Source organism: Rhinopithecus roxellana, chromosome 15, assembly GCF_007565055.1.
Source record: "Rhinopithecus roxellana isolate Shanxi Qingling chromosome 15, ASM756505v1, whole genome shotgun sequence".
In the NCBI taxonomy this organism is placed as follows: Eukaryota; Metazoa; Chordata; class Mammalia; order Primates; family Cercopithecidae; genus Rhinopithecus; species Rhinopithecus roxellana.
The window spans coordinates 61481633-61498983 of NC_044563.1; positions in this window are offsets into that span (position 1 = coordinate 61481633).

The window sequence follows — 17351 nt, forward strand, 5'->3', positions numbered from 1 at the left end:
CTAAAGGGATAGTAAAGAAACAGTCTTTTAAATCTATGACTATTAAAGGCCAACTTTTTGGAATTACAGAAGAAGAAGGCAATCCTGGCTGTAATGTTCCCATAGGTTGTATAACTGAATTGATGACTCTTAAGTCAGTTAACATTCTCCACTTACCTGATTTTTTCTTAATTATGAAAACTAGAGAATTCCAAGGGGAAAATGTTGGAGCTATGTACCCATTTTCTAATTGTTCAGTGACCAATTTCTCTAAAGCCTTCAGTTTCTCTTTACTTAGCGGCCATTGTTCTATCCAAATTGGCTTATCTGTTAACCATTTTAAAGGTATAGGTTCTGGAGGCTTAACAATGGCCGCCATCAAAAATGGTATCCTAATCTTTGGTGGGAACTTTGTCTTTCCACTTGAAGTGGTTCTTTCAAACCTTGCAATTTTATTTTTCTAGTCCCATACCAGAGACATACCCCAATTCATGCATTGTATGTTGACTTTGAGGGCTGTGTAATTGTTCTGGAAATAGAGCTCGTGCTCCCCATTGTTGTAATAAATCTCTTCCCCATAAATTTATAGGTAAAGAAGTTATAATTGGTTAAATAGTCCCAGGTTGTCCATTGGGCCCTTCACAATGCAAAATATAGCTACTTCGATATACTTCAGGGGCTTTACCAACCCCAACTATGTTAAATTGAGTGGGTTGAATTGGCCACACAGACGGCCATTGCTGTAGAGAAATGATTGAAATGTCCACTCCTGTATCTACCAAACCTTTAAATCTCTTTCCCTGAATAGTTATTTCACAGGTAGGACGTTTATCAGTAATTTGATTTACCCAATAAGCTGCTTTGCCTTGTTTGTTTGTGCTTCCAAATCCTCCTGTTCATTTAATTTCACTTTTTCTCATTTCTACATATGGCACAATCAGGAGCTGTGCTATGCGGTCTCCTGGCTCTGCTTTCCAGGGAACAGAAGTAGGTATAACAGTTTAAATTTTCCCACTGTAATCGGAATCAATGACTCCTGTGTGTATTTTTATGCCTTCTAAACTTAAACTAGACTTTCCTAAAAGTAATCCTATTATACCCACTGGCAAGGGTCTACAGATTCCTGTTGGGACATTTTGCAGAGGTTCCCCAGGCAGAAGGCTCACAGCTTTTGTGCAGCGTAAATCTACTGCAGCGCTACCAGCTGTGGCGGGGGACAGACATTGTACAGGGGTGAGGGAATGGCCTAAGCTGGAAATGCCCTGGTTTGGAAAGGGGCCCAGGACGGGCCCCTCATGGAGTTTCCCGAAATTGGGTTCCCTTCTTTATCAAACTTAGAGTGACATTGATTAGCCCAATGTTTTCCTTTTTTACATTTTGGATATATTTCGGGCTCAACAGTTTTCTTTTTTCCCCTATCTGGCGGCCTGACTCGCTATTTTTTCTACATTCTTTTTTAGTAATACAATGCTTCCCACAGTTAAAACAAGCTCCAGGAAATGGAGTATTTCCTTCATCCACTCTCAGTCCTGCCATTGCCTGTGCCAACAAAGTAGCTTTATGCAGATTACCTCCGATACCATCACAGGCCTTGGTATAATCAACTAAATGTGCTTTCCCTCTGATAGGTCGCAGAGCAGCCTGGCAATCGGGATTAGCATTGTCCAAAGCTAATAACTGCAACACTATATCCTGAGCAGCCCAATCTGCAATCATGTTTTTAAGAGACCCCTGTAACCAAGCTATAACATCAACGTATGGTTCTCTTGGTCCCTGTTTTATAGCACTAAAGGAAGAGTAAAATCACCTGAAGTGATTTTTTCCCCAGCTCTAATGCATACTCTGCTAAACTGTTCTGTGTTGTCATCCTGCATAACCACTTGTGCATCAAAACCAGCCCATCCACCAACTCCCAAAAGTTGGTCTGCAGTTATATTAATTTGAGGTTGGGCCTGGACATTGTGAGCAGCCTGAATGGAAGCTTCGTCTGCCCACCAAGTTTTAAATTATAAGAGCTGAGCAGGAGTTAGACAAGCTCGAGTAAGAGCATCCCAGTCGGTAGGTATCATCTGACTGGAAACAGCAACATTCTTTAACAGTTCCATTACAAAAGGAGAGCCTGGTCCATACTGATTTATAGCTTGTTTAAATTCTTTGAGTAATTTAAAAGGAAAAGGCTCAAATGTAGCTATAATATTTCCCTCTTGATCTGGGGGTTGTATTCTAACAGGGAAGTGCCAAGCCTCTATATCACTCTCTCGTCTAGCTTGCTGAATTCATGCCTGAATAGAACTAAGAGCAGTCACTTGAGGAGCTGCTCAAACAGTCACTGGGGCAACTACTTTTCACCCAGTGTCTTCCAGGAAAGAAAGATCTGGAGGGCCTTTTTCTTCAAAATAATAATGAGGGGGTGCAGAAGGGTAGGGATGAACCTCTCCCTCCTTTGCCGCTTTAGCTTTAGCTTGCAAATAAACATGCTCTGTAACCTCTTCTGTTACTTTGCTATACTCTCATTCCTCCTCATCATCATTGTGAAAAAGTTCCAAGGTAAAACGAACCAGACTCCACACCTGTCCCATCATTACCCTGATGCTTCTGAGCTCCCCTTCTTACTCACCACGGGGATTGCTTTAAGAGTACTTGGGTGTCCCCCAGCTTAGTTCCATGTTTTCCAAGCATCGCTCCAGTGACCCTTTGACCTAGATTCGCGCCCCCATGATGTGTCCATCCCCCCATGATGGTCCATCCCTGACCAGTTTGGTCAGGGAGACCCTAACCCAGCGGTGCTAGAGGAATTAAAGACACACACACAGAAATAGAGAGGTGTGAAGTGGGAAATCAGGGGTCTCACAGCCTTCAGAGCTGAGAGTCCCAAACAGAGAGTTACCCACATATTTATTAACAGCAAACCAGTCATTAGCATTGTTTCTATAGATATTAAATTAACTAAAAGTATCCCTTATGGGAAATGAAAGGATGGGCTGAATTAAAGGAATAGGTTGGGCTACTTTACTGCAGCAGGAGCATGTCCTTAAGGCACAGATCACTCATGCTATTGTTTGTGGCTTAAGAATGCCTTTAAGTGGTTTTCTGCCTTCGAGGCGGGGGGCAGAGGGGGCAGGTGTTCCTTGCCCTCATTCCCATAAACCCACAACCTTCCAGCTTAGGCATTAGGGCCATTATGAACATGTTACAGTGCTGCAGAGATTTTGTTAATGGCTAGTTTTGGGGCCAGTTTATGGCCAGATTTTGGGGGGCTTGCTCCTAACAGGGTGCTAACTGACCAGCTCACCATGCCGCGTCTCAGCAACACCACATCTGAGTTCCCAATCTTCCTCCTAACAGGCTTCCCCGGGCTGGAGGCCTTCCACATCTGGATCTCAATTCTCTTCTTCCTTCTGAGCGCAGTTGTTCTCTTAGGGAACAGCATGATCCTATTGGTTGTTATCTGGAGCCAAACCCCCATGAACCCATGCACTATTTTCTCTTCATGCTATCTATCATTGACCTGGGACTGACCCTCTCCACAATGCCCATGACACTCAGTGTCCTCTGGTTCAATGCACGTGAAATCACCCTCAATGCATGTATCATCCAGCTCTTTTTCCTTCACAGCTCTGGCTTTATGGAATCCTCAGTATTGATGGTCATGGCTTTTGACCGCTTTGTTGCCATTTGCAGACCCCTCAGATATGCTACCATCCTGACAGACTCCAGAATTCTAAAGATTGGTGTAGCAATAGTTCTAAGAATGTTGATCAGCCTCTGTTCATCCCTCTTTCTCATTAAGAGACTGTCATTTTGCAAAGTCAATGTCCTTTCCCATTCTTACTGCTTCCACCCTGATGTACTTAAGGTTGCATGTTCTGATTCAAGAATGAACAGCTATGGAGGCTTAGTTGTTCTCATTCTGGTCACCAGGGTTGATACACCATGTGTGTGTTTTCCTACATCCTGATAATCCACTCTGCACTAAACATCACCTCTTCAGAGGGATGGAGGAAGGCCTTCAACACTTGTGGATCTCACATTGGGACAGTTGCAGTCTTCTACATTCCCTGGATTGTCCTTTTTCAGTGGTCCACAGATTTTTCCATAAGCTTTACCACATGTCCACCCACTATTGTCCAACATCCATTTCCTTGGACCCCTGTGCTGAACCCCATCATATATCATGTGAAGACTAAACAAAGCTGCAGGGCTATCCTCAAGCTCTTTCAAACAAAATAAAAAGAAATGTGGTGGGGACTGTTCTTCCTGCTGGGGTCTACCTGATCCAATTATACTCTGTTGCATTTCTCCTCCATGCCAACCCATATTTCTTCTCTAGTAACAAAAAGAAGAACAGTAATGTTTACTGAGCACCCACTGTCTTCAAGTTCTGCATTTGTCTCCTTTAAGTACATGCTTTCTTTTACTTAGCTTAAACAACAGTTCTTTGAAATGGATAACCATAATTTAAATTTATGAATTAATAAATGCAGGGACTGGAATATTGAATGACTAGTTTAAGATTAAAAATCTGGAATTTATGTCCACAGCTATTATCTCAAAATCCCATGCTCTTCCTGGATATCATGCTGGCTCTAAGTATAGAAGGTTCAGTTAATGCCATTGTTTGAGGATACATGGATATCCAGTTCTGCTCTCTCCCAGAATACTTAATAGACACACGGCACTTTGGAAAATTCCTGAAGAAAGGACATTATGACCCTATCCTTCTTCAATCTTCTATATTCTTTCTGCTTTCTCAGAACAGCTGTGCTAACAGAGATTTTATTTCTGAGTATAATAGACTCTTAGGAGACATGTCACAGGCCATGAGCTCCCTCTGTGAATCTCACTGAGATTCCTCCACAGAGGGAGCTCATGGCCTGTGACACGAGAACCCTAGATTTGAGGGAATCTAGGGCTCCAGTTGCTGGAGTAGTGAGATGCTACCATATGTACAATTCACTCTTAAATAAGGAAAATGGCTTCTAAGAGGCAGAAGCTCAGTCACAGAAGCATTTTACCAGTAATGGCATTGCTTCTCAAATATGCCTAATTTTCCGTTTGTGACCTGGTAGATAACTGTGCAGAAAAAAATAATATCTGTATACGTATCCGAAAAAGCATTATACCCTTTTACTTCCCTTATTACTTTTTTAAACATTTGGTACAGTCAACTACAGAAACAGCAATTACAACACAGTTGGCATTGTCAAAAGAAAAACCTTAATTCATCATTGTCAAAAGAAAAGAATAAATTCATCTTGATCTTTAGAGGTGCCAGTTTGGGTTTAAGTATTTTGAAGTGTAGGAAGATGAGAGTTGGGCTCCAAAACAAGGTGTTTTCTCAGTATTCTCAGTGTGATTTCATTCAATGAAATGAATGAACAGTGTTTTGTTGACCCTTTCTCACCTCAAGTAGACAACATATTCAATGTTGTCAGTATGTGTTGAATGGACGGATGGATGGAAGGATGTAGAAGGGGACCACAGCTATGATTATGTAACTTTTGACCATGTTTCAGTTTTTGCCCTGGTGTTACCTAATGCATGAATTCCCAGCAAGCCTGCATGGTAGAGAATAAGGGCCTGATTCTCTCTTTGTGATTTTCCTCCACTTGTCTATTCACGGGTAAGTGAAAGTAAAGGGTTGGTTTTGATTTCTCTAAAACAGCTACTCATATCAGACATTTGGCTAAGAAGCCTTGTCGAAAAATAATCGTGTCTAATTTGAATGAGTGACATGTGGGGATGTTGAATATATGTAACTGAGGTTAGAGATTGTTGTGTTTCCATGTGGCAGTTTTGTTTCGCAAAATTTTAAATCAAGATGAATTTCAGATTGATTGGTTGATTTATGTTTCTAAAGCCTCTTCTCTTACATTTTATTATAATTAAATTGCAAAATGGCTCATTCTCTAATTATTTCCATCTGGAAAATAAAGTGCTTTTGGGATCTCTGCTTTCTTTCTCTCTCTCTTTCTTTCTCTCTCTCTTTCTCTCTCTCTCTCTTTCTCTCTTTCTCTCTCTCTCTCTCTCTCTCTCTCTCTCTCTCTTTCTCTTTCTTTCTTTCTTTCTTTCTTTCTTTCTTTCTTTCTTTCTTTCTTTCTTTCTTTCTTTCTTTCTTTCTTTCTTTCTTTCTTTCTTTCTTTCTTTCTTTCTTTCTTTCTTTCTTTCTTTCTTTCTTTCTTTCTTTCTTTCTTTCTTCTTTCTTCCTTTTGAGGTGGAGTCATGCTCTGTAACCCAGGGGGGAGTGAAGTGGCGCCATCTCGGCTCACTGCAAGCCCTGCCTCTCGGGTTCCCGCCATTCTCCTGCCTCAGCCTCCCAAGTAACTGGGACTACAGGCGCCCACCACAACACCCGGCTAATTTTTTGTTGTTTTAGTAGAGACGGGGTTTCACTATGTTTGCCAGGATGGTCTCGATCTCCTGACCTTGTGATCCACCCGCCTCATCCTCCCAAAGTGCTGGGATTACAGGAGTGAGCCACCGCACCCAGACCTATATTCTTTAAATAGAAATCTCCAGAAGATGCAGGTAGCAGGTTCCTGACTATATTCCTATTCTTCGAAAGGAATAGAGCTACACATGCTAGATTATCATGTATTATAGCAGTATACAAGTTGATTTCCTGAAGGCAAAGATTTTTTTCTATTTTTATTTTTTTATTTTTATTTATTTATTTTTTTGAGATGCAGTCTCACTCTGTCACCAGGCTGGAGTGCAGTAGCGTGATCTCTGCTCACTTCAACGTCTGCCTCCGAGATTCAAGCGATTCTCCTGCCTCAGCCTCGCAAGTGGCTGGGGCTGGGACTACAGGCGCCCACCACCACGCCCAGCTAATTTTTTGTATTTTTAGTAGAGATGGGGTTTCATCGTGTTAGCCAGGATGGTGTCGATCTCCTGACCTCGTGATCTGCCCGCCTCAGCCTCCCAAAGTGCTGGAATTACAGGCATGAAGGATATCCCTTTTAAAGAGGAGGAATTCACACAGAATATGTTTACTTGGTTCAATAAAATATTTATGGACTACATATTATGTAGCAGGTGAAGAATTAAAATGACAATATAGATAAGAAGATTGCATATATAACAAGAGACCTGTTAAATATATAACATTTGATATTTAAATAGATGGATATGTACATATTGAAAATTACAGTACACAACTATATTTAAGAAACAATTAGGCCAGGTAAGGTGGCTTACACCTGTAATCCCAGCACTTTGGGAGGCCAAGGTGGGCAGATCACAAGGTCAGGAGATTGAGACCATCCTGGCTAACAGAGTGAAATCCTGTCTCTACTAAAAATACAAAAAATTAGCCTGGCGTGGTGGCATGTGCCTGTAATCCCAGCTACTTGGGAGGCTAAGGCAGGAGAATCTCTTGAACCCAGGAGGTAGAGGTTGCAGAGGCTGCACTGAGCTGAGATTGCGCCATTGCCCTCCAGCCTGGGCAACAGCGCAAGATGCCGTCTCAAAAATATAATAATAATAAAAGAGAAACAATTAATTGTTAAATAGTTTCATTTCAGATTTTGAGGAAAAACTCAGCATATTTAGGATGTTCCTGGAGTTTCTCCCATTTCACTCTGGGATTCAATGTTTTGACAGTAGGTCACGCTTAGAAATGGGCCTCTCAGTCTCTCTTTGTTCCAGAAGAAGGGATGTAATTGCTATTTGGAGGAAGACATAAGTATTGGTAATTGTATGAGATCAAATCAGGCCATAGTTCTCTTCTCCAGAATGAGGGTGGTATATGAGCAAAGATGAGTAGGAAAGGGCCCTGGTAAGAACGTGGTAAGTCAATCTGATGGTCTCGTCTTCTACACACCCTCTTCACTTCCACAAATGATCAATACACATGTTGCCTCCTGCCATAGGCTCTTAACGGCACTCCATGAGTAGTGATTCACTTTTCTAGGTTATCCATGCCAATTCAATATTTCTTCATGCACATCATGCTTATTAGTATGTTCATAGCTTAATAGTTCCTGACATTTAAAAATAAAGGTGCTAAGGTCTTCAAATAATGCATCTCATAACTGATATACATTCAGAACTTTGTATATAAATATCTCTGATATTTTTAATTTTATCTTAACTGCTACCTTCAAAGTACATTATGCTGCCTGAATAAACCTTATATTTAAAACACCTAATATTCCAATATCCTGCTTGTTATGACAGTTATTCTCAATCGTTTCATCAATCAATAATCATTTCTTGAGCACCTACTGTGTGCCAAGCCCTGATAAATCTGAAGGATGCATAAAGAGTTACAATTTGTGCTTCTAGAATCTTAGAATCTACCATAGTAGGCAAAATAGATTCAAACGCCTGCAATGCAGTCAAGTACAGGTGTTAATAGTTGTGGCTATGAACAGAAGTGGGACATAATATTCCAACCTAGGCAGCTGGGCTCATTTTCGAATTAATCCTTTAGATTCCAATAAGACTGTTGATTGACACCTTATCCAAGTCTGAGACCAAGTTTTTTTTTTTTTTTTTTTTTTTTTTTCTGGTAGAGGACTCCATAACCCATAATTGAAGAGAGTTTTACTTAGTTGTGCCTGAATCTTGATCTCTGTTGGAGTATTGAGGTCTTGCCCTCATCTCTCCTGATCAAGTGCCCACTGTGTACCCTAGGTCTAGTGCAAAGCAGCTGCCTTATTTCTCTGTATTTTAGATCACTCTCTTGGTTCATTATATTTTTAGTACTCTCATAACAAATTGTTCCTGCCTTGTTACCAGCTTTTGCTCTCATTGTTGGAATTTATTTTGCCTTGTTTCTCTTGTGAGTTTCTTAAAAGTGGAGTTTTCCATTTCTTTATGGCTGAAATTCTTAGAAAAGTGCAAGATGCAAAATAATTTATAATGAATTGAGTATTTCAAAAAGTTTGGGCTCTAGGACTAGGTCCCCTATGCTTGTGTCTTGAGTCCTCCAGTGTTGGGTTCCAGATTTTTTTTTTTCTCAGATTCCTGCTGCCCAGTAGGAAACACCTCACTCCCAGAGTCCTTCCCAGCTTAACTTTTCCCTCTGCTATCTGCTTGTTTTTCTAGCAATCATCCTATCGAATTGCTTAGGTTTTCTTTGGGTCTTTAGAAAAGCATAATGTAGTGGATTCTGAGATTTTATAGCCTGAGTTCAAATCCTGGATTTCACCTACTAGCTATGTAACCATGTTCAAGTTAATTAACATATGCTTCATATTCCTCATCTTATCTGTACAATGGAGATAATAGCAGTAATACCTTATAGAAGTGACAAGAGGGTTTAATAAGTTAGTATACTGATAACAATAATAACAGAGTCTATACTTAAAAAGTACAAGTGTTTGACTATTATTGTTAACTCTGTTACTACATATACCAGAGCATATTGTAATTAGGACTTTGTCCATTGACTTGTTTGCAAGACTACATACTTCTCAAGGGAAGAGTCTAATTTTCATTGTATCCCTGGTGCCCAGCTGGCACAAAGTAGGTCTGTAATAAAAACTATTATTTTTAATTTTAATTGAATCTTTACTTATAAAAAGATATATTTCTAATTTTTTGTTTCTCTGCACAATATCCAGGGAAAATTGGCCCAATCTAGCATATTTGTTTATGGAAATGACCGCTGTTATGCTTGGGATTTATAGTCAGATATTTTGTACATCTAGATAATTCTTGGCCAAAATTGTGGGGAGGGATTGACAAATGGATCCTGCGCAATAATTCGCTTTATTCTACATAGCAGTCCCGTAAGTCAGCTTTCTCTCTCCTACTTAAATTTTATTGCATTGCATCATTATTAAATTGTCTTGGGTCTTATTTGAGCTAGACTATTAAAACTTTGTAGTTTATTCTTCCTGAGAGTATAGAAGCTGGGCATTACATAGCAGAAGACATTGAAAATTAGGAAAGAGAATGGTAAAAATTGGACTTCCCAAAGCATGGCTTCTACTTGGAAAGTAGAGTTAAAAGTCATTAAACAGAGATAATATTTAGATATTCTACTAAACATGTTGACTTTCTGGCACATTCATTTTGGTTATTAATTATGAGGTTGTTAGAGTGTTCTTTGGGTGGTTATAATTGACAAGTATTTTCCACCCCTTGCCCACTTGTGCATGTATGGTTTAGTGCTTTTGATTAAATAAGCAGAATAAAATAGAAGAATCATTTGAGAATAGAAGTATGAACACACATGCACTCACATGGCTATACTTTAAAAGTATGTGCTCACACTAACACAAACTCACACTTCAATTTACAAAGACAGACACAACCTGAAATAACACACAAATAGCAAATAATGATAATTGTGGAATTATTTCCTTTGGAGGCAACTTATTTCTTAAAAAGGAAGAGTTTTTAATGGGCCGAAGTACAAAACACCCTACTGCCCTACCTCCGGTCCCTAACAAACCCTTAGCAACATATTTAGGGAGAGATATTTTTGACAAACAGTAATTTTTCTAAGACAAGAACAACCAGGTCACTATAATATCTGGTTTGATAATTTTAAGTGACTTTGAGGGTAAAGGGCCTGGTTTGTGGGGTATGCAGATTTTCTCTGTTGTCCTGAGGAAAGAACGAGAGAAGCAATATCCATTTTCACTGTCTTAGGTCAAAATAAGAGAACACTCACTCCTCAGTGGAAGGCACTACTTATCAGTAGTACTTGGGTCATTAGAAAACGTGAAAACCAGATAGAGAGTTAAAAATCAAAACCTGAAAAGCAATCCTAGTGTCTTGGTAAAACATGAACTTCTGTTATCACATACATGGCTTACAGTTGGGAAAACAGTGATCCTTTAGCTGCCTGAGGTTGGTCACAGGTCTTTAGATGGACACACAGAGAAAAGAAGAAGGAGCAGGGATTATATATGTTGTTGTTTTTTCATTGTATCAGAACTTACTGGATACTTGCTATGGCCAGCCAATTGATAGCTCTTTTATATGTTTTATTATTGCTCTATAAAATGAACATATTCTCTTACCTTTGTATCAGTAAAAACAAGCGACTAAAATTAGAGTGATTATCTCAAGTGAAACAACTAATAAGACTTAAATAACAGATTTAAGTGACCTAGCTTACTGTTAATTAAACCCATGTGCTTCCAATAACCCATTTGAATGGGCTGGTGTGTTTAGAAGCAGTATCTACAATACAAATAGTATTCTATTCTATTCCTACTTTTACATAAATCATCTCATTTAATTTTATAATCACCCTTTGATGTAACTATAGGCACGAATAATTCCAGATATTATAAATAAATTGAGGTCACGTTTCCCCTGTAATTTCATTGGCTATTACCTCTAGTTCTTTACTGTGATAACTCAGAGTCTCTGGTTCAAATCTCCTTGAGGAACATAGAAGCAACCAAACTGTTTGGTATTTCTAATTGTTTTCATATCAGCTAAAACTTACGGCTTTTACAAATTGATAAAAAATGAGAGACATAAATAAATGAATGATTCAATTAATTTTGCTTGCTTTAATTAACATACATGAAGAATCAAGGCAGTCTTAGGAAAATCCAGAATGTAGGATTATTCCATCCACTTTCCTAAGACATTCTATGTCTGTGTTGAATCAAGATAACTTAGACAACATTTTAAAAACAGTACCTGAATAGGGAAGCATTACATTTTTCATGCCATAGTTTCCTGGATCCTTGCTCTTCAAGGGTTTACATCCTGATAATTACTCACATAGATTATTTCATGAAATTTTCCTTAAATAAAATTTAATAACAGGTTGGGATGAATTTGGTTATTTGTACGTCTTTGGTCCTTGACTAACAGGAATAAAGAAAATCAAGTTGGTGATTCTACGGCAGGAAATTTTCCCACAAAACTCTGTACTGTGTTTTCTTGGATATGCTTAGTCTTTACTCCACAGGTATTGAACATGGAAGGCACTAATGAGTAGAGAATGCTCAAGGAGATGGGAGTCACTGTGAGGGTATGGTAGTAGAAGCAATAAGAGAAAAAGAAGAACTGGGATGTGCAGGAACAGGGTGACACAAATGTGAAAGGCATATATTCTAAATACCTTGGGCAGAGATTCTCTGCAGGTAGCTATAGCACAGCCTGCAATGTATGATGTCTGTGGTTCTAATGACAAATATATCAAATCCAACCACAGAAAAGGCCCTAAGAGACCACAGGTACGGACTATAGATGTGATGTCTGCACATACCAGGTTCAGCATGATCACTTGCTCATAGTAGCTCTAGGGGAAGATCTAGTTGAGGCAGAAGGGCATCTAGGAGAACATGAAGCAAAAGGGCTCATTCACAGTGTACTCTGTGTCATTTTGAGAAACACACTCACCTGTCCAAACCCAAAGAACAGACTCAGAGACATGGAGAACAGTAGATGCGAGACTTTTAATGGCGGTCTTGCAAGATCAGGTCTCTGGTGGGCAGGCACACCTGGTAGAGTTACAACAAGCAATTTATCCCCTAGTATGCAAGTCCCTCCCCTAGTTCCTCATAGGTTGACTACTATGAGGTTACAGTCTTCCCAGATGTTGCATAAATTTCCTTTCTTGGTCTTTATTGGTCGTTGTGTTGGGGCTTTAGGTATTTTCTTTTTTATTTATTTATTTATTTATTTATTTATTTATTTATTTATTTATTTATTTAGTTTTTATTATACTTTAAGTTCTAGGGTACATGTGCATAACGTGCAGGTTTTTTACATATGTATACTTGTGCCATGTTGGTGTGCTGCACCCATCAACGCGTCAGCACCCATCAATTCATCATTTATATCATGTACAACTCCCAATGCAATCCCTCCCCCCTCCCCCCTCCCCCCTCCCCATGATAGGCCCCAGTGTGTGATGTTCCCCTTCCCGAGTCCAAGTGATCTCATTGTTCAGTTCCCACCCATGAGTGAGAACATGCGGTGTTTGGTTTTCTCTTCTTGTGATACTTTGCTAAGAATGATGGTTTCTAGCTGCATCCATGTCCCTACAAAGGACGCAAACTCATCCTTTTTTATGGCTGCATAGTATTCCATGGTGTATATGTGCCACATTTTCTTAATCCAGTCTGTCACTGATGGACATTTGGGTTGATTCCAAGTCTTTGTTATTGTGAATAGTGCTGCAATAAACATACATGTGCATGTGTCTTTATAGCAACATGATTTATAATCCTTTGGGTATATACCCAGTAGTGGGATGGCTGGGTCATATGGTACATCTAGTTCTAGATCCTTGTGGAATCGCCATACTGTTTTCCATAATGGTTGAACTAGTTTACAATCCCACCAACAGTGTTAAAGTGTTCCTATTTCTCCACATCCTCTCCAACACCTGTTGTTTCTTGACTTTTTAATGATTGCCATTCTAACTGGTGTGAGGTGGTATCTCATTGTGGTTTTGATTTGCATTTCTCTGATGGCGAGTGATGATGAGCATTTTTTCATGTGTCTGTTGGCTGTATGAATGTCTTCTTTGGAGAAATGTCTGTTCATATCCTTTGCCCACTTTTTGGTGGGGTTGTTTGTTTTTTCTTGTATATTTGTTTGAGTTCTTTGTAGATTCCGGATAATAGCCCTTTGTCAGATGAGTAGATTGCAAAAATTTTCTCCCATTCTGTAGGTTGCCTGTTCACTCTGATGGTAGTTTCTTTTGCTGTGCAGAAGCTTTTTAGTTTAATTAGATCCCATTTGTCAATTTTTGCTTTTGCTGCCGTTGCTTTTGGTGTTTTAGACATGAAGTCCTTGCCCATGCCTATGTCCTGAATGGTACTACCTAGGTTTTCTTCTAGGGTTTTTATGGTATTAGGTCTAACATTTAAGTCTCTAATCCATCTTGAATTAATCTTCATATAAGGAGTAAAGAAAGGATCCAGTTTCAGCTTTCTACTTATGGCTAGCCAATTTTCCCAGCACCATTTATTAAATAGGGAATCCTTTCCCCATTTCTTGTTTCTCTCAGGTTTGTCAAAGATCAGATGGCTGTAGATGTGTGGTATTATTTCTGAGGACTCTGTTTTGTTCCATTGGTCTATATCTCTGTTTTGGTACCAGTACCATGCTGTTTTGGTTACTGTAGCCTTGTAGTATAGTTTGAAGTCAGGTAGTGTGACGCCTCCAGCTTTGTCCTTTTGACTTAGGATTGTCTTGGCAATGCGGGCTCTTTTTTGGTTCTATATGAACTTTAAAGCAATTTTTTCCAATTCTGTGAAGAAAGTCATTGGTAGCTTGATGGGGATGGCATTGAATCTATAAATAACCTTGGGCAATAGGGCCATTTTCACGATATTGAGTCTTCCTATCCATGAGCATGGTATGTTCTTCCATTTGTTTGTGTCCTCTTTAATTTCACTGAGCAGTAGTTTGTAGTTCTCCTTGAAGAGGTCCTTTACATCCTTTGTAAGTTGGATTCCTAGGTATTTTATTCCCTTTGAAGCAATTGTGAATGGAAGTTCATTCATGATTTGGCTCTCTGCTTGTCTGTTACTGGTGTATAAGAATGCTTGTGATTTTTGCACATTGATTTTGTGTCCTGAGACTTTGCTGAAGTTGCTTATCAGCTTAAGGAGATTTTGGGCTGAGACAATGGGGTTTTCTAAATATACAATCATGTCATCTGCAAACAGGGACAATTTGACTTCTTCTTTTCCTAACTGGATACCCTTGATTTCTTTCTCTTGCCTGATTGCCCTAGCCAGAACTTCCAAGACTATGTTGAATAGGAGTGGTGAGAGAGGGCATCCCTGTCTTGTGCCAGTTTTCAAAGGGAATTTTTCCAGTTTTTGCCCATTCAGTATGATATTAGCTGTGGGTTTGTCATAAATAGCTCTTATTATTTTGAGGTACGTTCCATCAATACCGAATTTATTGAGCGTTTTTAGCATGAAGGGCTGTTGAATTTTGTCAAAAGCCTTTTCTGCATCTATTGAGATAATCATGTGGTTCTTGTCTTTGGTTCTGTTTATATGCTGGATTACGTTTATTGATTTGCGAATGTTGAACCAGCCTTGCATCCCAGGGATGAAGCGCACTTGATCATGGTGGATAAGCTTTTTGATGTGCTGCTGGATCTGGTTTGCCAGTATTTTATTGAGGATTTTTGCATCAATGTTCATCAGAGATATTGGTCTAAAATTCTCTTTTTTTGTTGTGTCTCTGCCAGGCTTTGGTATCAGGATGATGTTGGCCTCATAAAATGAGTTAGGGGGGATTCCCTCTTTTTCTATTGATTGGAATAGTTTCAGAAGGAATGGTACCAGCTCCTCCTTGTACCTCTGGTAGAATTCAGCTGTGAATCCATCTGGTCCTGGACTTTTTTTGGTTGGTAGGCTATTAATTATTGCCTCAATTTCAGAGCCTGCTATTGGTCTATTCAGGGATTCGGAAACCTGCCTGTCTCTGTAGACTCCACCTCTGGGGACAGGGCACAGCTAAACAACAACAACAAAAAAGCAGCAGAACCTCTGCAGACGCAAACGACTCTGTCTGACAGCTTTGAAGAGAGCAGTGGATCTCCCAACACGGAGGTTGAGATCTGAGAAGGACAGACTGCCTGCTCAAGTGGGTCCCTGACCCCTGAGTAGCCTAACTGGGAGACATCCCCCACTAGGGGCAGTCTGACACCCCACACCTCACAGGGTGGAGTACACCCCTGAGAGGAAGCTTCCAAAGTAAGAATCAGACAGGTACACTCGCTGTTCAGCAATATTCTATCTTCTGCAACCTCTTCTGCTGATACCCAGGCAAACAGGGTCTGGAGTGGACCTCAAGCAATCTCCAACAGGCCTACAGCTGAGGTTCCTGACTGTCAGAAGGAAAACTATCAAACAGGAAGGATACCTATACCAAAACCCCATCAGTACGTCACCATCATCAAAGACCGGAGACAGATAAAACCACAAAGATGGGGAAGAAGCAGGACAGAAAAGCTGGAAATTCAAAAAATAAGAGCGCATCTCCCCCTGCAAAGGAGTGCAGCCCATCGCCAGCAACGGATCAAAGCTGGTCAGAGAATGACTTTGACGAGATGAGAGAAGGCTTCAGTCCATCAAACTTCTCAGAGCTAAAGGAGGAATTACGTACCCAGTGCAAAGAAACTAAAAATCTTGAAAAAAGGTATTTTCTTTAGGGTCTTCTCACCTCATTTTGTTGCAGTTTATAATGCATTGGAATCATTGTTAGCTCAGGGACTCTTTAGGTATTTGACCTATGACCCAGGCAGTTAGGCAAGCTGTTAGGAATAGATAAGGTGAGCTATTTTGCAAGCTAGTAAACTCTCATTCTAAGCTATACCCTTTGGTTTGGTGAGGGTAACTAAGTGGTCTGACAAGCAGGTGCTGGCTATTAAAGCAGAGGCCTAGGGTATCCTGTTCTTCTATAGTTTGGAGGTCCAGGCCTATTCCAGGTACTTTGTCTTGAAAATAGATCACCATATATGTTATTTTCTACATCATAACAACTGTTCTTGGATTGACTGCCAAGGACAGTCAACATCCTGCAAAATGGGAGGGATACCTCACTCATGAAAGTTAGAAGCATCAGAAAGAAATATGTGTTCCTAGAAGTAGTTAATGCAGGTCACATCAAAGAAGGAAAATATTAATTACAGCAGCCACAACAATAGCTGATAAAGCACAGGAAACTGATCCAGAATTGGGAATTCTGCCACCCTGGAAAGACACAAGAAGCAGGTGTGTGTTGTGTGTTGTGGGGGTTTTAGACCCCAATGGTGGTATCAGAGAAAGACTGCTGCCCTAACATTTCGGGGAGAAACCTATCCTCTGAAGAGACCAACCAAGTAATAAACACATATTATTTCAGAGAAAGTTGGGAATTATGAGGGCTAAGTGATTAGAAAATTGTCTGAACAGGAAACCACTTATCATATGTAAATCAACACACTTTTTTTTTTTTTTACTAAATTAAACATAACAAAATTGGGCTACATCCAGTTTCAGTAATGTTTATCAATCATAAGCCCAAATTTATAGAATGAAAAATAAGCATTTCAAAGGTTAAATGTCCAAATGGAAATGAGTCACATTAAATACTACATTAAACATTAAACATAAGAACACTGGTCCTTTGTTTCCACATAAAAGTCAATTACATCTAAAAAATTACTTTATTATGCCTGTGGGCAGGTCTAAACCTTCTTTTATTTTATGCACATGAAATAAAATAAATTGGAAAAACCAAGAAGATGGTGGGAGAGGACAAAGGGGACAAGGAGAGAGAATGAGAGAAAGAAAAAGGGAGAGAGAGAGAGAGAGAGAGAGCGAGCTAACAGTCAGCCACATTCGTCTTATATTGTTTTCCTTTACTTATAGCATCCTAAAGATGGATTTCATGATTTTGTCTCCTTGACCTGGGGCCAGTACTGTGTGTCAGAG